Source organism: Balaenoptera physalus, assembly GCF_965194825.1.
Source record: "Balaenoptera physalus genome assembly, chromosome: 1".
In the NCBI taxonomy this organism is placed as follows: domain Eukaryota; kingdom Metazoa; phylum Chordata; class Mammalia; order Artiodactyla; family Balaenopteridae; genus Balaenoptera; species Balaenoptera physalus.
Window position 1 is genome coordinate 174,729,440 of NC_138882.1, and position 23,494 is coordinate 174,752,933.

The 23,494-nt window shown below is 57.5% G+C and overlaps 1 protein-coding gene across 6 annotated transcripts in view; it reads left to right on the plus strand.

Moving 5' to 3' along the window:
- Positions 1 to 23,494, plus strand: part of AHDC1 (AT-hook DNA binding motif containing 1) — a 64,285-nt gene continuing 40,791 nt past the window's right edge. For 2 of the 6 annotated variants that reach the window (XM_082451058.1, XM_082451061.1), the window contains exons 1-2: positions 90 to 467; positions 699 to 796. The gene's annotated coding sequence lies outside the window, so the exon portion shown is untranslated. The other 4 variants (XM_082451059.1, XM_082451062.1, XM_082451063.1 and 1 more) reach the window with 4 other exon arrangements.

The following is a 23,494-nucleotide window of genomic DNA, read 5'->3' on the forward strand; positions in this document are numbered from 1 at the left end:
CTGGGGTTCCGGATGGTGAGCGGCGAAGGTAAGGCGAGCTCGCAGAGGCAGCGGCGGCGGCGGCGGAGACGGAGAGAGGCAGGCAGGCAGGCAGGGCGAGGGCGAGAGACGGAGGGAGGGAGCGAGCGAGGCAGACCAGACAGACAGACAGGCGGGCGGGCGGGCAAAGCGAGCCACCCGCCAGGCTGCGCTCAGCCCCGCTCGCAGCGGAGAGAGCAGAAGGCAGGAGGAGGGAGGGGAGGAGGGGGAGGGAGGGAGAGAGGGAATCCAGCTACCACCACCCAAAGCCAGCGTCTGCTTTCTGTCCTCATTTCCTTTTCCCACCCAGCTCTGAAAGCAGAGAAAGGCAGAGGGAGCGAGAGATAGAGACAGTCAGAGAGACAGACAGACAGCCAGAGAGAGCAGGAGGGAGGAGGGCGGAGGAGGAGGAGCAGGAGGAGGACTACGCGGGGCGCGTTCCCTCCCAGGTTTGCAATTGGGGGGGGTGGGGGCGGGGGTGTCCAGGGCTGTGAGAGTGTGTGCGCGGTGGGGGGAGCGAGGTGGGCACAGAGAGCGAAGGAGTGATCGAGGTGGGGGGCGCCGCGAGAGCGGGGGGCCGTGTCCAGCGGAGTTAGCGGCGGAGAATGTGAGCCGAGGCGCGAGCCATGCTGTCAGCAACGGCGGGCGGCTCAGGGCTCCACCACGACTGCTCTCCCCAGCTGCCGAGCGCCCGCGTCGCTGCCGCGGCCGGAAGACAGACGCCCCCCAAAGCCCCTCGCCTGGCTCGGACCAACGGAGCCGGCAGCCCAGCACTCCGGTGAGTGGCGCCTCCTCCCCAGCCCTAGACCCCCGCTGGGGACCGGCCGGCCGGGCTCTTTTGTGCAGCGCACCGGGGGGGCTCCGCGCCCCCTCCGCGCGCCCGGGTCCGGTCCGCCGGACCCCGTGGCTGCGGTGCCCGCGGTGCGATCGGTCTTTGTTTCCACCGGGGCCCGCGGCTCGGCTGGGCTCGGCTCGAAGCCTGGCAGGCAGCGCCGGGAAGGGGGAGGGGGAGGTGGACGAGAAGGGGGGGCGGGGAGGGGGGGTTCTCGGGTTTCCTGGCCGCCCCGCGGCTCCCCCGGCTCGGGGGCGAGGTGCGCGCCCAGCGCTGCCGCGCGCCCCCTCCTCCTTCCCCCTCCCTCCGTCTTTGGGTTTAAAACTGCAATTTGCTCTCCAGCTTGCTGAGAATGTGGGGGGGGGGGTGGGTGAAGGGGGGGACCGTGGGAGCGGAGAACAAGGCTGGATTTTAGGAACGGCCCTGGGGAAGGGGGAGACTGCGGAGGGAGGAGCCCCTCCCCTTCAACCCCCAAATCCCAAGGTTCTGCTGGTGCTCTGGGAGTTGAGGGGCGGGGACCTAATGACCCCGAGGGGGTGTGGGGCGGAGGAGGGATTTGGGGGCGGCCAGGGCCGTAGGGGTTGGGCCGCGTGCCCGGTTACCTGGTGAACAAAGTCGGCTCACTTTTGCATAAATAAATAAATAATCGCCTATCAATGCGTTTCCTCTGAGGCTCTGATTGAATCGGCCCCCTTTTCCCCAGGGGGTGGGGTGCTGAGTGACAGCTGTCAGCCCCCTGGGCCGGTAGCTGGGGGTGAATTGCAGAATCTCTCTGCTTTCTGGCTAAGGGCGCATTCCCCTGCTGGGTCCTGGTCCCCAGGCAGAGCCAGAGGGGCAGGGGGCTGGCTCTGAGTCTAGGAAATAACCTTGTTTCCTGTTCTACAGGAAAAGGGACAGCAACCCAGAGTTTGGGGGCTGGGGATGAAGACTGATGGGAGCTGGAGGGGTTCCCCAGCAGCCTGACCCCCCAGCCTCCTGCCAGGCGAAGGGGCCAGCTGAGGGAGGAAGGATGTGGGCCTTGCTGGCCGGAGGCGGGAGCTGGGGCCGTCCCTGAGGCGGGCAGCGGGCACTGAGAGGGAGGAGGGAGAGAGAGAGAAGCGGGGGCGGGAATTCTCTACCGCAGACCCTGGGGGCCAGGGCCAGATGTGGAGGGGTGGGGAGTCCCCCCTCCCTCCTAGCTTGGGGGCCCTGGGGCTGGGCTGGGAGGGGCTGAGCCTGGTGCCCTCCGTTCTGCACCAGTGCCTGACTGGCAGGGCCAGCTGAATTTGGGCCCAGGCGTCACCCTGGGAGGTAGGGCCAGGCTGCACCAGCCTGGCCCCTGAGCGCAAGGAGGGACCCTTGGGGGGCCTGTGCCTGTCTGGCTGGGCAGGCGTTTCCCGCCGGACCAGTTGGTGTCAGGCGGGACTTGGCCCCAGCTCCCTGGGCAGAGCTCAGGGTGTGAGGACAAGCTTTGCCTCCGGGTCAGGGTGGCCACATTTTGTCCGCTGCTGCCGCCGGCGGGGCGGGGGCATGCGCCCGGGCCTGGGCAGAGTCCTGCCAGGAGCATTTGGGGTGTTTCTATTGTTGGCTTGTTCCTGTTCCGTGTGGCCCGGTGTGTGTAGCTGTGTGAGCTGGGGCTGTAGGTGACAGATTACCAGTTGGTCCGTCCCCCACCCACACACAGCCCCCACCCCTGCCGCCTGGAGGGGCAGGCTGGGTTGTGGTGGTGAGCTGCGGGGGGGACCCCCCAGGTGGCATGTGCCTGCAGCTTGCCATCTCCCTCCTTTGAGCAGATGTATATTTATTTTTATAGTAATGGAAAATCAAACTGGATAGTAAGTTGAATTCATTTTTTTCTTCTGCTGTGTCAATAGTTGGAATAACCCCCAGAGACTAGTGAACTTCTTGCCCCAGAGCTCCCACCCTCCAGAGGTTGCAAAGATCAGTGAGGGCGTGAGCTTTGGGGGACCAGTTCAAACCAGTGACTCGTTGTCCCTCTTGGTCTGGCATTGGGGCAGGTGCCCAGGTGGGTGGGCATTGCCCCCTCCCCAGGCATTCCCCCCACACCCCACCCCACCCCGGGTGTAGTCTGTCCTCTCAGCCACCTCCTTGGTCAGTGCCTGAGCTGTGCCCAAGCCCTCAGGGACCTTCTCCTGGTGGGCTCTCTCCCCCTGCCTGGGCTCCCGGCCCACGTGCTGATATTTATTTTCTGTAGTAAAATCCATTTTTAATGCCGTTACTTTTGAAATAATATAGAGAGAAACAAATGTGATGTGTTTAAGTTGCCCTCTGTGAGTTTTTAATGTGATCTATGGCTGAGGTAGTGATGGAAGGAGCTGTTCGGCTTGGAGGAATTTGGTGTCATAAAGAAAAAGAGCTTGCTGCTTATTATGGTTGCTGGGCTGGGGGGTCTGGAACAGGGTCGTGGGGGCAGGGAGCCCCAGCACCCCCAGGTGCTGTGGATGGACAGCGTTGCTTCTCAGTTTGGAGGTGTGTGGGTTCCAGGACTATTTTGCATTGCTCCCCAGCCCTTGATGGGGCCTTGGGTGAGGGGGCATGGGAGCTGGGGGGCTTTGTCCCCTCCCATTCCACCTGGTTAGATTTGGGCCGGGAGGCTTATGGAACCCCCTGCTGAGCTAAGTGGAGGTGTACTGTAGGGAGGATGGATTTGGATTCTAAAGGAGATTAAGAGATGGGATCTTTACCTGCTTGGTGTGGCTGTGCTGGAGGCTTGGGGGGCAAACTGTCCCTGGCAGAAGACCTTTTTTTTTAGAGGGGGCTGATCTGGACCGGCAGAGCCCCAGAGGGACATTACTTATTCTCAATCAGCCTGGAGCGCTGGCTCGAGCCACTACCTCCTCTTGCCTCTGTTCCCCATTGGACAGGGGCTTCCTCCAGGCAAACCTGATCCCCCTCACTTCCCCTCTTCTCTCTTCTGCCCCACCCCAAGTCAACTTCTTTTTTTTTTTTTTTTTTTTTGGTTTGTGGAATACAGAGCTCTGTGCCTCAGGCCAGCCACCCAAGACCACAGGGTGCCATGCCTTCATACCAGATGCCCAGGCACTTCTGGCGTGATTAGTGAGGTCAAGCAGACTCACCATTATGGGATGGAGCCCAGCTCTGCCTCTAGGTCCCCTGGGTCTCTTGGGACAGAGACAGGGAGGGGGGAGCCAGGATGGGGTGGAGCTGGGAACTGAAAGGGGGGGAGCAAGGGTAACATTGTTGCTAATGTCAGCAGATGGGCCCACCAGGGAGAGAGCTGGGGGAGGTGGGGAGGAAAGAGACCCAGACAGCCTCACGCGAGGTGGAAAGAGGAAAAGATGGTGACAGAAGCCAGTGATGAGGGGGTGAGAGAGAAAACGGTCAAGGAGAAGAGCCAGGATCACAGCCCCTGGAGATGGCATCCAGGGGACCAAGAAGGCCTAGGCATGTGCCACTCCCCACCCCACAGCCCAAAATGCGCGGGCACTGAGAGCCTCTCACCCAAGATCAAATGCTGCTAGGATTGTATCTGGAGGAGAGACAAGCAAATGTCTCTGGGAAGAGGGAGGAGGACAGGTGGGAGAGAGAGAGAAGGAAGCTCTCCCACAGAAGGAGGGAGAACGGGGAGACAGGGGGATTCCAGGGGTCACTTGACTAATGCTCCTGCCCCAGGGCAGCGTCTCCCGACTCCCCAAATGTCTGGGAACAGAGCCGAGCTCTTCTTTGGACCTGGGGGCGGAGCCTGAGGCAGGTACAGCGCCCCACAGGTTGTGGGCGCTCTGTGTCAAGAGGCACCGGGCTTTTAAAAGCGGGGAACATTAGGACCGTTAGAGACACCAGGGGTGTCATCCGGTTGGATCCCCCCCACCTTGTCTGACAGGAGGAAATCCAGTCTAGAGGGGGCCCCCTCCCCTTGCTTGCCTGGGACCTAGGCTCTTTCCGTCCACCTCTCTGTAGTTAGAGAGCTGGAACAGCTGCAGGGGGCCTCCTGGGTGCGGAGGGGGCCAGAGCCTGGGGAGAGGAGCAGGCGGGCACCCTTGTGGCCAGAGCCCCCCCCAGGGGAGGGGGAGGCGCCGCTGCCGGGAGAGAGAGGGAGGGAGGGGAGAGAGGAGGGGAAACAGTGAGTCAGGCTTCCAAGAGCTGAGGATGAGAGAGCCAGAGCTGGGAGGGAGAGGGCAGGGAGGGCTGCTCAGAAGCGAGGAGAGGGAGGGGGCCCAGCCAGGGGCAAGGAGAGCTCTAGAGGGAGGGAGCCAGCCCCTGGCCCTGGCCCAGCGGCAGGGCTGTGCAGGGCTGTGCAGCCAACATGGACTTTGCCCGTGGCAGGTCAGGAAGGAGCCAGATTCTGCCCCTGCGGCGTCCTTTTCATTCCCTATTCCTCATTTTTGATCCCACCCCAGGGTCTCAGGAAGAATGACTGACTGTGTCATCCCATCCCTTCCTCAGTTTCCCCATCTATTGTGGGATTTGGACTGTGAGCTCTTCTTAGAGAGGGAGGAACAGAGCCTCCTGGGGAGTGTTGAGGGGTACCTCCTCCAGCTGCTGGCTTTGTGCCGGGGGCCCTGCTGGAGGCTGCCACCAGTCAGCGTAGGGTGCAGGTCTCCGCGGTAGGGCTCCTCTTGAGCCCTCAGAGTTGCTGGGCCAGGGAGTGGCGATGGTGGGCCACGAGTGCTGGGGTGCAGTGTGTGTGTGTGGTGCTGGGCTGGCAATGGTAGGTGGACTGCCAGGGGCTTCTCAGGATGGCCGGGGCGTAGACAGGGCCACGAACTCCAGATGTCCAGAGCCAACCTCCATTTGGGGAGGGAGGAGACATCCGTGTGATCCACCCCCCTCCGCCTTATCCCTGTGGGTCAGAGGCTCTGGGGCAGCTGGGAGGTAGGAATGGCCCTGTGGGAGCTGGTGGGAGCTGGTGAGAACTGCCTATGCGGCCCCTCGTGTCTGGAGCTGGGACCAGAACTGGAGGGATCCCCAAGGACTGCCTGGGAGGGAGGAGGGAAGGAGCCCCCCTCCCACCCATCTGACAGGAAGCTATGGCTTCGCCCAAGGCCTGGCATCCCCCAGCCCTTCCCTCCTGGATCCCCAGCGTCTCTTCCATTGGTGAGGGGATGAGGGAGGTGGGCACTGAAGCTTCCTCTCCTACAGGGCCTGGCTTTGGGGGGGAACGGTGAAGCGAAGGCAAAGTGAGGCCCCCTGCCTCCCCCTACGCGCACACACGGACTCAGCTGCAGTGAGGCCCTGCTTTCTCCTCTCTCTGCTCTGGGGTCCTTGGCTTGGGAGCCCAGGGGAGGGGCCACTTCTGCAGCTGGCTGGCCCCGAACTCCCAGCTCAGCCCAGCTGCTACTGAAGCTTCCAGAAGCTGCAGCTCTGCACCCCCTCCCCGCCCCCTGAGCCAGGAGAGGCCTTTGCTGACCTGGGGGAGGGTGTCTTGGTGAGCGAGTGGGCACCCTTAGAAGGACTAGCACAGACAACCAGACAGATGGGTGGCGGAGCAGATGGACAGAGACACCCACGCACAGGCAGACGGAGAGAGACGGACAGATGGACCAGGACTGGGAGAGACGGACATACAGAGGTGCTGGCAGAGACAGGAGTCAGAAATACGGAAGGGCCTGGGGAGAGAGAGACAGACAGAGAGAGACAGAGACTTGGAGACAGGGAGATCCAAGGGGGGAGACAAGGTGACTGAGATGGGAGAAGGAGAGATATGGGGGAGAGAGGGAGAGGCAGGAAGAGATAAAGAAAGGGGGAAACCCAGACCGAGAGAAAGAGAGAGGAGAGACTGAAGGCTACAAACCACAAACAAGGATTTGATGAGAATCTGGAAGGTGTTTTCTCCTGCTTCCCTCCCCAAACCCCCAGGCCAGCCAAGTCTCCATTCCTTCCACCCCCGGCTCAGTTTCCAGCTGCTAAAGAGGTCAGGGAGAAAGAGAGAGAGGAAGACACACACACACACACACACACACACACACACACACACACACACTCCCCCCAGATCCCAGAGACCCCTCTCCCCTGATCTCTTTGTAGGGGGAGGGAGTTCCGGAGGGTGCCTCTCCTAGCCCTGACCCCTACTCACAAATGTACGTATCTCTTGTCTCAGAAAATATCTCAGAATACTCCCCACTCACTCCCCACTCACACTCACTGTGTGTTTCCTCATGTAAGTGCACCCCCACACACTCAACACCTGTCCACAGGGGCCTGGCCTCACACACACTCACAAATACACATTTTGTGGCATACATGTCTCTGCTCTCACACTCATCTTGAATCTCACAAACATAACCGGTGAACCTGTCCCTATGCTTTCTTACCCATACAGGCAGTGACACACAGGCCTCATCGTGGCTTCTCAAAACATGTTGATACACACACATACACAGTCACACTCTCACACAACAGTGGCAGTCACCCCAGAGCAGAGAGAGGACTCTTTCCCTCTGGAGGGGAAGATCAGGGTTCCCAGGGAGCCATGGTGTCATGGTGGGGTGGGGAGGTATGCCCCCCCCACTCTGACCTAGCTGGCAGGGCAGGGAGGCAGGAGACACTTTCAGCCGGTGGCAGCCCTCCTGCAGGGCCTGGCCTGGACACAGAGAAATGGGCTGGTGTGAAAGAGCTGAGAGCTGGTGAGAGTGTGTGTGCACATGTGCAAACATGTGCACGTATGTACAGGTATAAGGGATGGTGAGTGTCTGTTACAATGTGTGTGAGAGAGACTGAGTGCGTATGAGGTGGGATATGGGTGTGACAGGGAGATCCACTCCCCAAGGTGTGTGGAGTGTGTGGGTGTGGGTGTGACAGCTACTTGTCGGGTATGTCTGTGTGGAGGCATGTATATGTGACAGGTGCATGTGGCTGTACCTGGCTTTGCAGTGAGCGGGTGTGTGTGATGGGCGTACACATGTGAAGGACTAGGACCCTGGGACTGAGGGCCATGTGTACCAGGGTGCAGCATTCTGCAGATGTGAAGGCGTGGGGAGTGTTTGCGTGTGAGTGTAGTGTAGGCAGGGTGCATGGATGAGGGGGTAGCTGCCTGTGTGAGGCTGTGAGCTCGTAGCCTGGGTTGGAGGGCGGTTTTCCAAGGCAAGGATGCTGCTTGAACAGAGGCCACCGGCATGAACACACGCGAAGGGGTTCCAAGGCACACAGTCGGGCGCTGACCCGCACAGACACACAAGGACAGACATACCCGCCCCTGTCCTCCCTCTTCGTCTCTCCTGGCGTCAGTGGTTTTCAAAGGAGCCTCCGTGAGGACCGTTTGCTGTGCAGTTCCCCCCCACCCCCCAGCCCGTGCCTCTTCAAACACAGGGATGCCCTCCAGGCAGCTTTGTGGAGGCTCCTGCCTCGACCATCTGAAGGCAGATGGGTGGGCTGGGATCCGCTGCCGCCCCCCAGGGAGCGAGGAGGCGGCTCTGCTCCTCTGGCCTGGGCGCAGGAAGAGACAGATGGACTGCCTGTCTCGACACCCGGACGTGGGGTCTGGGGGTGGGCGGGCACCTCCAGCAGAGGGGTTCTAGCGGGCAGCCCCCACATGGGCCCCTGAGCAAAGGCCAGGACTCTGCCCTTCACCTCCTCAGAGGGGCACCTGCCCTCACGCCGCAGCCCCATCACCTGTCTGGGCACAGGGGCCCAACTCCAGCCCCTCGCACCTCCTAAATACACAACCGCTTCCCCACTGACAGCTCCAGCACCCCTAAACACACAGCCCCAGCACGCCCCCAAACGCACAACCACCACATGCCTACCCACCCAAACACATATTACAGCCCTAGTACTTAACCAAAACCCAGATGTTTATGACCCCCAATATACCCCCAGACACCCCAACACACACACAAGGCTTCTACCACATCCTCAAACAGATCATCTCCTCCTCCAACCCCAGCACCTCCCCAGATACACCCAGGACCCTACTGTAGCCCTGATACCTTCCACACACTCAGGCTCTCTGAGCCCCAGCACCTAACCAGACACCCACAGACTCTCCCAACGGCCCCAGCGTTTCCCTCCGCTGCAGCTCAGCACGTCCCCAGACACACCGATACAGCCCCCTACACCCTTCCAAACTCTTCCCCGCGACATACACGTACACACACCGCCTCGACACCCACTCAGAGGGGGACACCCCTGCAGCCACACCGTTTACCTCAAACACACAGACATAGTGCATCTTTGAACAGTAATGTCCCCTCAGCTTCTCATACTTGCCAGGCCATGCACGTGCATGCGCACCCCGCACACGCACACGCACACACACACCCCAGATCCCAGCACCTCCGCAAACAAGTAGTTCTCTGTGCGTTCCCCAGCAAGCTCCAGCTCCAGTACTTTCCTCAGCCATCCAAGGGCCCAGGGACAGCCCCCACCCCTCTCCAAACACCAGTCCCGCACTCATACGCAAACACACACAGCCCCAGCCCAGTCACCCCTCAGAGCAGCTCTGCCCTGCGCCCACACCTCACCCTGCAGCCCGCACTCCCACCATCACATGTTCCAGCACAGCCTCCGTCCTCAGCGCTCTCCATCACCGCTCCCCCATCCCACCTTGTTCTCCCCAGCCTCCCTCCCCCAAACCCCCCCCATAGCCTCCCTCCCCCAAACCCCCCCCACACCCATAGCCTCAGCCTTGCAGACACACTGGCCCACTCTTCTGTGCTCTCTCTCGTTCTCGGCTGCCTGGTCCTCCCCCACTTCCCAGAGCCTCCTCTGCCTGGGGAGGCATCTCCACCCCCCCTCATTGCCCCAGGCCTTTCATTCCTGGACAGTGAGGCTGTACATCTGGTTCAAAGCTGCCCCACCCAAGACCCTGTGCTCTGGGCACCCTGGCCTGGGCTTTTGGGGGTTTGGGGCCTCTTTGGGGGCTCTTGGCACCTGGTCGTCCTGGTGTGTCAGCCAAGAACTCTGAGTACCCAGCCCTGCCCTGACTCTGGCATGTAGGGGTGAGGGGGGGGCCTGGACAGGGGGATTTACCCCCAGCCTGCGCTTTCTCAGGTGCTTGCCAAATCCCCCTCTTCTTGGGCTCACCTGAGGGGGACATTGGGCCTGGAGCTTCAGGAAAAAAGATGCAGAAGGTGCTGGCTTGACGTGCTTCCCCTCCCACCCCCCCCAGATCCGGGCTTGGGGCTTGGTCTCCCTCGGAGTCAGTTCCGACAGTGAAGGTTACTTTACTAGATGCATGATTTTAAACGGAATCTCCACCATCTGTTCCACCCCCTAATTACAGATGCACAGAATCCGCCTCAGAGGGCAGCATGAGGGGAGTGATTTAGAGGCTGAGCTGCTTCTGCCTGCATTAGGGCTGGGGAGACTGGGGGGGCCTCTGGGTATTGCTCACAGCCCCCCAATCCCATCTCTTTCCCAGGGGCCCCTCGTGCCTCTTCTCTTGCTGGGGGGAAGGCTCCTAGAAAGGTGCCCCGACCCCCTAGACCTGAAAGAGGAAGCAACTGCAATGCTGAGGGAGGGGTCCCTGAGATATCGCCTGTGTCCCAGGCCCCAAGTCTGGGGAGGCAGGCTCCATTAGAGCCTTAAAAAATTCAGTGGATCGATCTCCTGCCTGCTTCCTGTGCCCTGGGGAGCCACAGGCGCTGGCCTGGCCCAGCTGTCTGCCCACCCCAGGGGTAGCAAGGATTAGTGAGGTTAGGGAGGGGGCGGTTAGAGCAGAGGTGGGGGCATCCAGGTTTTGGCAGCAGAGGATGTGGCCAGGCACGCCAAGACCCACCAGGTGTGTTTGCACGTATGTGCTGGTCCTCCTTGGCGCAGCTGGCAGGCCCGACCCCAGCTTGAGCCTTGCCCTGTGGGGCTGGACGGGCACCAGGGGCCGGAGGGGATGGGCCAGGGCCTGGGCCTCAGAGGGTTCTGAGGGACACCCCGAGGATGGGTCTACCTTTGCCCGTGGCTCCGGGGACCTGGGCCCCCGGCCAGCTCGCTGGTGGTGGTGGCGGCCGCGGGCACACTGCGGTAGAAGCTGGAGCATTCACTGTGGGGAGAAAGGGAGCGAGGCCGGGCTACAGGAATTTTAAAGATTGCTGCAGGCAGGAGGGTCTCTGGAACCCTGTGGAGCGGGCAGTCATGCAGAAGTAATCCTATCGCCGCCTGCCTGGAGGAGAGGAGAGGAGAGGAGAGGGGGCTGGGAGGGGAAGGATGGCGCGGCCGCCCCTTTCCCACCTCAGCCCCTGCCCCGGCCAGCTGTGGAGGGAGCCCGGGACCCCAGGGGGCTCCCCCGGGGAGGCACCACCCTTCCACCACTGCCTGTGCCCCCTGGAGGGGTGGCACCGCAGCTGTTGCTCGGCTAGGAGCTCTGGGTTTTATAAATAATGCAGCTTGGAGGTGGGGGCCAACTCAGCCTTGGGTCACCCACTGTGGCATCATCTCCAGCTGGCAGTCCTGTGGCAGAGCCCCTCTCCCTTCCAGCCTGCTCCTCTTCTTTTGCTATGTGAGCTTGGGCCAGAGGCCCAGCCTGTGTGAGCTGGGCCAGGGCAAAGGAGTGTGGAAGAACCCAGAACCCCCTGGCCTTTTGTACCCAGCCCCCGCCAGCCTTCACAGGTTAACTGGCCACTGGCTCAGCAAATCCAGGCTGGGAAGGGATGACCCGCTGTACAGGGACCTCCCCAGTTCCAGCCCCTCCATTTTGCAGATGGAGTAACCAAGTCCAGAGAGGGCAGGGATGGCCAAGGCCAGCCAGCTGATGAGCACCTCCTTCCTGTCCCGTTCTGCTGTCACTCAAGGCTCTTCTCAGCCTCAGCTCAGCTAAGAGCAGGGCCTGGGGGGGGGGTGGGGGGGTGGGGGGGTGGGGGGGGCGGGGGATGTTTGGGAAAGTGGTTGCGGCTGAGACGTTGCCATGGCGATGCTGCAGGATGCCGAGCTGAAGTGGGGGTCCTACAGGGTCTCTGGGGCCCCCAGCTCCACACCCCTGTGGTCTTCTCCTCCCCATCTCCTGTCCCCCACCCAGAGGCCTGTCAGGCAGCTCTGGTGACAGGCTGGGTGGGTGACAGGTGGTGCAGGTGATGGGCTGGGTGGGTGACGAGCTGGGTGGGTGACAGGTGGTGCAGGTGATGGGCTGGGTGGGTGACGAGCTGGGTGGGTGACAGGTGGTGCGGGTGCGAGGCAGGCAGGTGACAAGCTGGGTGGTGACGGGCCCTGCTGATGACAGGCAGGGGGTGTGGTTGGCGGGGATGCTGTCTCCTGGCTGGTGGCCTGTCGCAGCCCCCCACCCTCATGCGTGTGCACATGCACAGACTCTGGGCTCAGAGCTTGGGGCTAAGATACTAATGAGGCTTATTACGTGTGGAGGGGCAGGTGCCCAGGCTCACTAATGAGAGGCCTTTAACAAAGAGGGGAGACAGCTGAGGGGCTTCGAGGAATTTGGCTGGCCCTCCTGGTCTAGAGGATGAGCCAGGTCGGGACCCCACCTACCCTTCCCCCGCCGGCCACTTGGCTTTGTGTTAATACTACCCACAGTCATGATAGCTACCGTTGTCCAAGCGTTTGCTACGCTGGCCGAGCCCCTTACATGCGTTTTCTTATTTCAACTCAGCAGTCGTAGGAGGGAGGCACTATTGCCCATTTTATAGATGAGGAATCTGAGGCTGAGAAGGCAAGGGACTTCACATAACAAGTTTCTGTTGCAGCTGACATTTTAATCTTAAGTCTCTCTGTCCCCAGAGCCCGTGCTCTTAACCATCCCACCAGTAAAACTCAGGTCTTGGTGCAGACCCCGACCTTCTCTCAGGGCCTCAGTTTCACTCTTCTGGAAAATGGATGTGCGGTGGAGGAGTGAGCACCATACGCTCCTCAGCTCTGACTTGGGTGGCTTCAGGGACTCCTCCAGTTACCTGCCAAAGCCTCACCCCATCTGGCCCAGATTCTAGGTGACACCCCTGGACTGGAGAGAGGGCAGGGCTTAGCGCTGAAGGAGCGGAGCTGAAGGGGGCACGCCTGGGGTATCCTAACCACTTCCTGCATTGTGTGGTGGGGAGGCTGAGGCCTGGAGAGGAGCAGCAACGGCCCAAGGTCACACACCCTGTGAGCTGTAGGGCCCCATGGGATCCCAGGTCTCCTGGCCTGTTGGAAGGGCGGGGCTGGGAGTGGTGCCAGAGCTGGGAGGTCACCTCCTCCTGGACCCCACCCACCAGCCTAGCTTCTTCCCTGGAGGTTGTGAGCCCCTACATCCTGGGAGAGTGCAGGGGGCTGTTGGCTGCCTCTTTTAGGGCCATGCCCCTTCCCCGTCAGTCTGGGCCCCTAGTGTCAGTTGAGCTCCTCCCTTTGGGACCCATTGGGGTGGAAACTCCCTGGCAACAGCTGATGGATGGGTTAAGGCCTTGACATTGGCCTGGGGCCACAGCATGACCCTGGAGGGACCAGGCTAGGGCTGGGGGGCTTGGAGGGGAATTTAAGGGAGAAGAATTAGGCTCATAAATCTTGGAGCATCTCGGTTCTCTTCTCCTCGACCTTAATCTCTTACCAAACCTGCTCTCCGGCTGCTCCAAGACTGAGGGTTGAGGGGGGTCCACCTGCCCATTCCCCTCTCCCTCCAACTGATGCCCCCCCCAAAATTGCACCCCCTATGGGGAAGAACGTGTTGCAGCCACTGCCGCTGGACAGAATTAAGAACTTGTGTGTCTAGACTACTGGATTTGGCCTCTGATTCATAACGGTAGGCAGGGCAGAGAGCTTCATTGCCTCAGTTTCCCCAGCCTTGGGTTTGAAATCCTCTCCTGGTGCCTGACCGCTCAGTCAGGAAGGAGGAGTGCTAAGACCAAGAGGGATTTCACAGCTGCAGGACACATGGCCCTGTCCTCAGAAGCCCCATTCTGAGATAAGCAGCACAGTCCTGGCCTTGAGAGCCCTCAAACCCAGAGGTGAGGTCTTGAACTCAGGCTGGGTGTGTGCTGAGGCTCAGGTAGGGAGTGGGTGGTGCTGGGGGGCTGGTCTGCGATGGCTTTCTGAAGCAAAGGCTGAGGCTGGGGAGAGGCCAGAAGAAGGGTGGCGGTTTGCCTGGGGGGCTGAGGAGCCGTCTGTGGTTGGGGGTGGGAGCCTGGAAGGGTCTGGCTTTCCCATAGTCCCGGGCAGCTGTAGCCTGAAGTTCTGGGGCCCTCCTAGCTCCCCAGGGAACCCGCTGCTGCCCGGCCCTGGGGACCCAGGCGTCCTGGCGGGTGAGGGCGGGTCTCCGGTAGGCGCCCTGCCAAGCCTCGCAGCCTGCTCACCAGGAATCTTGTTGCTGAGAGATGGAAAATCCCGGCCGGGCCTGCAGCTCATCCCTCCCCTCCGGGAGGAGGAGGGGCCCAAAGATTCCTTCCTGCACCCGCCCTCCCATCTGGGGCAGGGCCCTCCTCAGCAGTGGGTGGGGCTGGGGGGCCCAGGACAGGCCTCTAAGGCTCCGTCACATGTCCTGGAGCCTAGCCCAGCCAGCAGTGGGCACTGGGGCACTCTGGAGGCAGAACGGGCCTGGTGTGGCAGAGGAGAGGTGGGGGTAGGGTGCTGAGGCCACAGGGGGGCCTGCATAGGGGCCTAAGCCTGGCCCTGGCCCCACTGGCTCCCCCAGGGCGGAGGGTGAAGAGTTGGTTCTCTCCTTGGACAGGAAGACGAATGATCCCATTATGGGAGCGTGATTTTGTTCCACGTGTCACGGAGTCTGAGATTAACTTGCTCACCAGTCTGTGACAAACGCCTCACACCCAGCACACACATACACACACAGAGGCACAGAGACACACGGAGATCCTTGGTCTCACAAATGCACCTTCCACAGACACACATAAGCATTTCCATACTACAACGCATGGCAGACTGTCACATGCAGATACACAAGCACACACTCACACTTAAAGATACACCGAGATCTAGACCCACAGCCTCCAAAGCACAACGTTCTCCCACTCACACTAAGGCCACACAGACAGAGATACAAGCAGACGGTCCAGGGGGATGCTCGCAGCCCTACTTAGACATGCACAGATCAAGGACGCCCGGTGCCCCACAGGCACAGATACACGTAGACACACACAACTCCAGACACAGTCTTGTGGACAAGCCTAGACCAACCGCCACACACACTGAGACAAAGGCTCAGATACATACAGAGACAAAGACAGGCACAGACACACAGCCGGCAGCACGCACACAAGCACAGGCGTGCACACCCGGACACAGACAAAGACAAATAAATGCCCAGAGGTTTCGCTGTGGACAAAATGTGAGGCGCACACACATCTGGGCCTCCTGCTCGACCTCTCTGCCTGGGGACGTGGTGATCTGGCGCCGGTGGCTCCAGGGAGAGCTCTGAGGAACCTTCTGCTCGGTCAGAGCCCCCCACCCCGGGCCCAGGGCCAGCCCCCACCTCTGGCTCCCGGCCCGTGGCCGAGGCCATGGCAGCCACACCCTCAGCAGCGCCCTGACATCCTACCTTACCCTCCACGCTGTGCACACTCACGGGCACACCGTCTCCTCCTGCATGTGCTCACGACACCCTCCACGCCCGCACACTTACGGTTTCTCCCTCACACCCCCCTCAGGTGTCCCCCCCCCTTGTTGTCTTTCTCAATCACTGTCCCCACCCCCTCGCCCCGCAGACACGCACAGCCTCCGGCACAGCCTTCGTGGCCCACACCCTCGCCTTCTCACGCAGACCCGCATGCACAGATATAACGCACGGGCTCTCCGCCACAGACCCACAAGCCACGTACACGCGCTCCTTCACATGCTTCCTCAGCGCCGCTCTCACAGACTGATTCACAAATGCAGCACACACACACACACACACACACACTCCCCCACATACATCCCCACCGCCTTCTCACATGCGCGCGTGCGTGCACACACACACATACTTTCAGAGCCTCCCTCACACCATCACTTTCCTTCCTCTGTCTCTCACAAACACTCCCTCTGCCAAGAGCGTGGCTCTGCTGCAGAGCAGCCCCTGGAGTACTTGTCACTGTACTCCACCACATCCTTGGCCTTCCTGGCCTCAGTCTCTTCCCTTCCACCTCCAGCCCTGCGTACTGTGGCCTTGTATTCTTTTGCCATTTCTCCGTTTAGTCAACAAGAATATATAGAGTATTCATCTATTCAACAAATGTTGACTGAGCACTGATTATGGGTTAAGCGTTGGGGACACTATGGTGACAGAGGTCCTTCCCTCGTAGAGCTCTCAATTTTGTGGCCAATTTGTTTGTTGCTTGTCTCATCTGACTAGACTGGAAGGTAACCCTTGATCTTGGATGTTGAGAGATGTGTAGGAGTTCACAGGAGGAAAAGTAGGGGAAGGGTGTTCTAGGCAGAGGGAAAAGCATATGCAGAGCCTACAAGTAAATCAAGGTACAGCAGGCTGGAAACTGAGGTGACGCTCAGAGACTAGAGGAGAAGCTGCAAAGAGGGAAGAAGCCAGATGTCACAGAGTTTAGATGCCATGCTCAGGGGTTTAGATTTTGTCTAGTGGGCCACAAGGAGTCATGGGAAGTCTTTAGTGACAGGACAGGGTGAGGAAATGATGGTGGTCTGACCTAGAAGAGGTGAGTGGGAAGGAAAGGAGACTCATTTAGGCACAAGAACCAGTGGGGTTCCAGTTCTAGAGCTGTGACCTCAGGAAAGTCACACAACCTCTGTGACCTGGGTGCATCACATGAGGATGGGAGACAGTACCGGAGCTGGGCTTATGGTATATGCTCGATAAACAATAGCCATTATTGTCAGTTATCGGTAGGACATGGCAGGGCATCAGATGAGGAGGAGATTTTACAGAGCACCTACTGAGTGCTGGGTACTGTGCCAGGTGCTGGGCCCAGAGGGGAGGTGGTGTGCGGCTTCGGGAAGCTCACACACCGTAACCACAGCTCACGTGGACAACAGAGCGCGGGGTGTGAGGGTGGAGGCAAAGCACCTCGGAAGGTTAGAGGAGCATGAGGGCTGTGGGTGGCTCACGAAGGAGCTGGCATTGAGCCGGACCCTAAAGAAGCTGGTTGAACTTGGGCAGGCAGAGGTGGGAGAAGGAGCTTTGGGGAGAAGGAGCCCTGTGAACGACAGCCTGAGGGCAAGGGGTCTAATCCGGCTGTTGTGTGGGACACAGGAAGGGGGTGCCGTGGGATGGGTTATGGAGGCGAGACCTTGGTGGCCAGGCTAAGAGGGGGGGTCAGCACGGGCTGAGCTGCACTCTAGAAATCCCATTTATTGGTGGTGACATGGAATGTGTCCATTAGAGACTGCTCCAGGCTCCGCCAGTTAGCCATTGGGTGACGGTGAACAAAATGCCTTGCCCTCTTCGACCTCAGTTTCCCCATCTGTGTGATGAGTTTAGTCTTGTTTAGGAGGGAATTCCAGTATCATGTCCTGGGGTTGGTCTAGCCTACTTTGTTGGGCATCTTCTGGCCTGGGATTCTGGGTCTCAGCAGTGCTTCCTTCCTGAGCACTCTCAGCCAAAGAAAGGAGCAAAATGAGGGGTTCCCCAGAGGCAGGTTTTGGGCGCTGCAAATGAGGGGCCAGGAGCTCCACACGGAAGGAAGGGGTCTTTGCCAGGATCTGACTCCAAGCCTCAGAGGGAAACCAGAATAGAATGCCAAGGTCCGTCTTCCCTCTTGCCCTGACCCGTGTGGTGGCAGATGTAGGCCATGTGCCCAGTGCCTGGTCCAGGGGGTATCAGGACTATTCCTGCCCACTGACAGAGGAGCAGGGCTTGGGTTCAAGAATGTGGCCCAGGGCTTAGAGTCCCCTGGGGTTAAGGAGCCAGGAGGCCAATCTCAGGGTGGCAGAGCCAGGTAAACGCCCATGGGTAACTGGGTTCATTTATATTTGGTGTTGCCAGAAGTTGTGGTCTAAGGCAAGTCCTGGTGACACCCCAGCTGCCCGGGATCCTGGCTGCAAAGGGCTCTTTAAGCATCTCACCTGTGAGGTGGGGCTGGCAGAGAATTAATTTCCTGTGCTATTTTAATTTTGCTGTATTTAATTTGCTGTTTATTTTAATTAATTAATGGCGGGTAATGGTCTATTGTAACTTGCTGCCGCTGGCTCCTCTTCCTTTTCAGAAGGGTGGAAGGCCAGGCCAGGTGATTGCCGAGTTAGCAGTGGGGGCACGGGACAGCCTTGGGGGCCTGACCCTCTTCCCCTTTGCCCCTCAATCCAAGGGTCTTCTCCACTCTCTGGTTCTCCTCCAAAGGGGCCCTCTCCTCCCCCCTCACTAGTAGCCCCTCCTACTTCTTCCTCTTCTCCCCTCAGGCCTGCCTCAGGGCCTCAGATGCAGTAACTTGGTGAAGAGAGGCCAACATGAGGCCCCTGCCTGTCCCCCCCAAGAAACTGTATTTTAATGTCATAGGTGGTAGATTAAAGGACAGGGAGCTTGGCTTCCAACCGAAGTGGTGCTTAAGAGCTGTTGGGAAAACTTATAAAGTGGGGGTCAGTTTTAAATGGCAGCTCCCTTCCCCACCCCAGTGCCCAAACCGCACGCCCATCGGTGTGGTCAGGCCTATGGGACACTAGCATGTTCAAACACCTGTGAGCACATCCATGGGCGTGATTTCAGTTATTAGTTAATCTCTAGGACAGACCTCCAGGGGAGGATTATCCCCTGTAGAGAGGAGGCAGTGAGGTTCAGAGAGGCTAAGTGACTTGTCCAAGGTCACACAGCAACTAAGGAAAGCAGGGTCTGGATTCTGGCTATAATCTATCTGGCTGCATAGAAGGAGTTAACAGTTGGAGGGAAGGGTGGGGAAGTGGCTTGGGGCTTAGGGTAGGGGGATTAGGTCAGAAGACTGATGGGGCCAGGAGATGGGGTCCTCTGGCTTTCGAGGATGTGGGGAGAGGAGTGGGTCCTTGCCACAAGGGGCTTCCCGAGATGTGAGGTCTCTGCCACCTGTTTCCATTTCCCTCGGTGCCTTCAGTTGTCTGTTTGGAACTGGGGTTTGCTTTGTCACTTGCACTGTACCTTACCAGGGGGACCCTTCCATGACTAGGTGGAACTCTACTTTTATTTATTTAACAAACACATAGCATTTACCACGTCCCAGATACTCTTCTAACTTTATAAATAGATATTTATTTAATCATCATAGTAGTCCTCTTATTATCGTCTTTATTTTACGTATCAGAAAACTGAGGCTTAGAAAGGTTAAGTATTGATAACTTCTCCAAGGTCACACAGCCAGTACCTGGTGGAGAAGCCTTTGAACTTGGAACACAGGGATCCAGAGTCCTAGTTCTGAGCCACCATACCATCCTGCCCCCTTAATGCTCTAAGTGGGAGATATGGCCCTGAATTCCCAGGACGTACTGCATCTTTGGGGAGCCTCTAGCCTTGGTTGAAGGGGAGCTCCAGCCCCACCCTCACCAAACCCAAGTTTGATAGGGCAGACAGAGCCCACAAATCTACACCTGCTTTGTGAAGGAAGCTGGCAGAGTGTCAGGGTGTGCCTGGCTAGGAGGCGCAGATCAGCAGTTAGGAAGCCTTTAGAGCACGGCCCGTGGCCACAGTTCTGGCCATGGTAGGGGGTCGGGGACACAGAAGTGTTGACAGAAGCATTGCCTCAGACTGAGCCCTCAGAGAGCTTGCCTTCTGACTGACTGGAAAAACAAGGCAGGTGTGTGTGAACAGTTATCAACAGTTGTGTAAGACGGGAGAGAAACAGCACAAAACCCGATGCCGTTGAAAGAGTTTGGGCTTGGAATCCTTTGTGGCCGTTTGACTCCTCTCTCAGCCTCAGTTTCCTCACCTCTCAAGGGGAAATAATGATGGCTCTGACTCCATAGGATTTTGTGAGGCTCAAATGAGATAAAATGTGAAGGGTTTGAGCTCTGGAGCAGGGGCCCAGTGAGCATCCATCTAGATGGCATTGGAGCAGATCAGAATGGGAATAGTGAGGATGAGGAGGCCAACGAGGGTCTCGGCTTTGGAGTCAGACAGCTTGGGTTTAAGTCCCAACCATGACGAGTCGCTTACCCTCTCTGGCCTTGATTTCCTTGTCTGTAAAATGGGTATAATAATAGTGCACCCCCACCACCACCATTGGGTGTTGTGAGGATTAAACTAGTTAATTCATTTATTAAATAAGCAATATTGAGCACCTGTTGGGTGCCAGACATATTTCTACTCACTGCAGATAATAAATAGTCAGTACATGTTAGCGATCTTATTATCGTCATCAGTCATTTTCAGGAGGCAGGGGACTGTTCAGGGAGGAGAAAAAGAGTAGGCTGAGGCTTTTCAGGGTCTTTGCCTAAATGGGGATGAACGACATTCTGATCACAGGCTGATATTTAGTGAGTGCTTACCATGTTCTCGGCACGTTAGCTTATGAGGCTTATGAGGTGCTCACGTCATCCCTTTTGCAGGTAGCAAACAGGTCGAGAGAGGTGTAGTGACCTGCCCAAAGGAACACAGCTAGTAGGGGGTGGAGCTGGGTTTTGAGAGACCCAAAAGCCAGGCTCTTGATTACAGAGCTTTAAACCTGATTAAGAGATGGCATGGGGTGGGGGCAGTGATCCAGCAGAGGAAGGAGGGAGAGACCTGGCCAGGAGAGGGACAGAGGTGGACAAAGCCTCCAAACTCGGCAAACAGTGAGGAATGGACCAAGTCAGCATATGCTCCCCCAGTGGGTTTTCCCAGCAGTAAACAACAAGGCATGAGCTCAGGGAAGGGAGCGAGTGAAGACTGGAGGCCAGGCTTCCCAGAAGAGGTGGGTCTTGAGAAACAGGCAGAGTTGAAAGACATGGGGAGCCGGTGCATTCCAGGCAGAGCGCACAGCGTCCACAAAGGCCCTGAGGTGAGTGAGCAGCCTGGTGTAGGGCTGAGAAGTGGGAGGAAATGGCTGAGGGAGGTCAGAATGAGGGTTGGGAGGGCTGGTGGCCTCAGGGGCATAGAGAGAGAGACAGCCCCAGGGAGATGGGGAGGATGACAGATTCAAGAGGCCTAGCTAATGTAGGAATAGAAATAACCTCCCATCTGGACAGGAAATAGAGCACAGTGAACAAGAGGGCAGGTTCTAGAGTCACATTCTAGTCAGGCTGCTTCCTACCGTGTGATCAGGGCAAGGCACTTGATGTCTCATTTTCAAAATGAGGGGTAATGAAAGCACCTCTCTCCTAAGATGAGACCATCTGTGAGGAGTGCGGAGTGCAGTGCTGGGCACGTAGTAAGCGCTTGATTCATTCATTCATTCTTCAACTACCAAGTGCACACTTTGTGTCAGGCACTTTTTTAGGGCACATAGCAGAAAACAAAGTAGATAAAAATCCCTGCCCTCAAAGAGCTTACATTTAGAGGGTGAAACCGTTAACACAAAAATCAGTAAAATATATGGTTTGTTAGATGCTGATAAATGCCAAGGAGAAAAATGAAACATGGAAAGGGCTTGGGGAGTGCCAAGGTTACAGGGTGGTTGCAACTTCAAGTAAACTTATAAATGGAAGCTATTGTATAGAATTATTGTATAGCTGTATTATAGCATTATTTGTATGACAGGTTTTAGTAGAAAAAGCACCTTCCAGTTTAGGAGGCATTTATCCTTCATTAGAATCACTCAAGGTGTAGGTATTTCTGTCCCCATTTTATAGATAAGGACGTTGAGGCTCAAAGAGAAGATTCTGACCTTGGAGTCATGACTCTTGAGGACAGGCTATACTGGCTGACTCCCTGTGACTCCCTGTGACAAGAGGAGTGTTGTTCCTGAAAGTCTGGAGAGAAGGAGAGAGAGGCTAATTGGAGAGGATATAGAAAGTGGCTAAGGTGGGTCCATGTCTCGGGATAGAGCTGAGCTAGAGAGCAGGGGCAGAGGCCTACTTCCTGGAGCCAGAGCTCAGGTCAGCATACCTCAGTGTGGCCTGATCAGAGTGGGTTCAAAGTGGCTGGACCCAGGGGCAACCCTGAGGGCAGAGCAGGGGCAGCAGGCTGGGCCTGAGACACTGCATGATTGAGCAAAGGGGCAGAATCTGTCCAGAACTGAGTGAGTGTGTGGGTGGTATGGAGGATATTGGAGGGGGTTGAGGAGAGGACTGACCACACAAGAGGGAACAGTGAGGAGGTTGGTGGAGCCAGAGCTGGCTGTGCAGGCTCTTGAATATCAGGGTAAAGACCTCGGCCTTGATGTTGTTGTCAGCAGTGGGGAGCTATTAAAGTTTTTGGAGCAGGGACACGGTGTCATGAGAATGAGATTTGAGGAAGATGAATCTAGCACTAGGTAGAGCAGATTTAGGGGAGGCATTTGGAAGTGGGGAGCCTGGCGGGGGGCTACCATAGTTGACCAGGCAAGAAATGATGAGGAGGTCAGATCAGAGAGACAGCTTGGACTAGTGGAAAGAGTGGGGCCCAGGAGACAGTACTCCTGGGTGCTACCCTTGGGTCTGCCTCGAATTTTCTTTTTTCTTTCTTTCTTTTTTTTTTTTTTTTCCCCTTGGGCACACCTCACGGCTTGTGGGATCTTAGTTCCCCGACCAGGGGTTGAATCTGGGCCCACGGCAGTGAAAGCACCGAGTCCTAACCACTGGACCACCAGGGAACTCCCTACCTCGCATTTTCTGAGGAACCTTAGGCTAGTAGTCCTTTCCCCTCTGTGCCTGTTTCCCCATTTGGATTGAACTAAAGGCTTCCCCCTGCTTTTTTTTAACTCTTTGGGCTAAGGATCCATTTTGAGAAGATGATGAGCCTTCTCTTCAGAAAAATACTAAAATACATTTTGGTTAAAATTGTGTGAGGTTTACAGACTTGTCAAAGTCCATTCATAGAACCAAGCTAGATCATCAGTAATAGTAAAAACAGCAGCTAGCGTTACATGCTTATTATGGGCCAGGTGCTTATTATGGGCAAAGTGCTATATACATCATAATCCTGTTCAATCCGCTCAACAACCCTATGAGGTAGGTACCATTATTATTATTCTGTTAAGAGTTGAGGAAACTGAGGAGGTCTAGAGAGGTAGAGTGACTTGCCCTAAGTCAGAGCTGGAATCAAAACCTGGGTGTGTCAGCTCCAGAGCTTGAGATCTTAACCGCTATGGTTAAAGGCTAGGATTCCAGGATGGAGGAAGGAAAAATGGCAGGGAGGAGGGCAGATGTGGGAGAATTTTCAAAGAAAGCCATGGAGAAAGAGACCTAGAGAGACACCGTGGGAAAGGCGGATAGTGGTGCCAGCTCAGTCCTGAGGTGATAGGCACAAGGTGGTTGGAGGTGAAGATTCCGTTTGGAGGTGCCTTGTGTAGCTTCCAGGAGATTGGTATCTGTCCCACATGACCCTCAGCTAAGTGACCTGCTCTGGAGCCTGCTGGGGAGGGGTGGGGCTACTCTGTCTTCTTGGCTTGATTATGTTCTGCCCCTTTGGCAGGAAGAGCTTACCCCTGACTCTTTGACTCAGCCTCCAGTGCTGTCTCTGGAATCTACCCTTCCTCCCCCTTCCCAAGGCCATTGACAAGGGCCAGTGGGCCTTGATCTCTCTAGGGGAGTTTGGAAGTGGGGACACCCTTTCCATCCCAGAGAAGAGTACTGGGGCCTGTGTCCTGAGATCAGAGTGGGATCTGGAACCCAAACAGCGTTGGGTACATGTTAGGTTCTGGTTGAGATCCTGATCAGCAGTACCATCTAGGAGGAGGTGATCGAGATTAGACTGGGCCATAGTCTCAGGCTGGAATCTAGATTTATGGTGGGTTGGACTTGTTGGTCATCTAGAATAGGGGTTGGAAACTTTCTGTAGATAGTCCGATAGTAAACATTTTA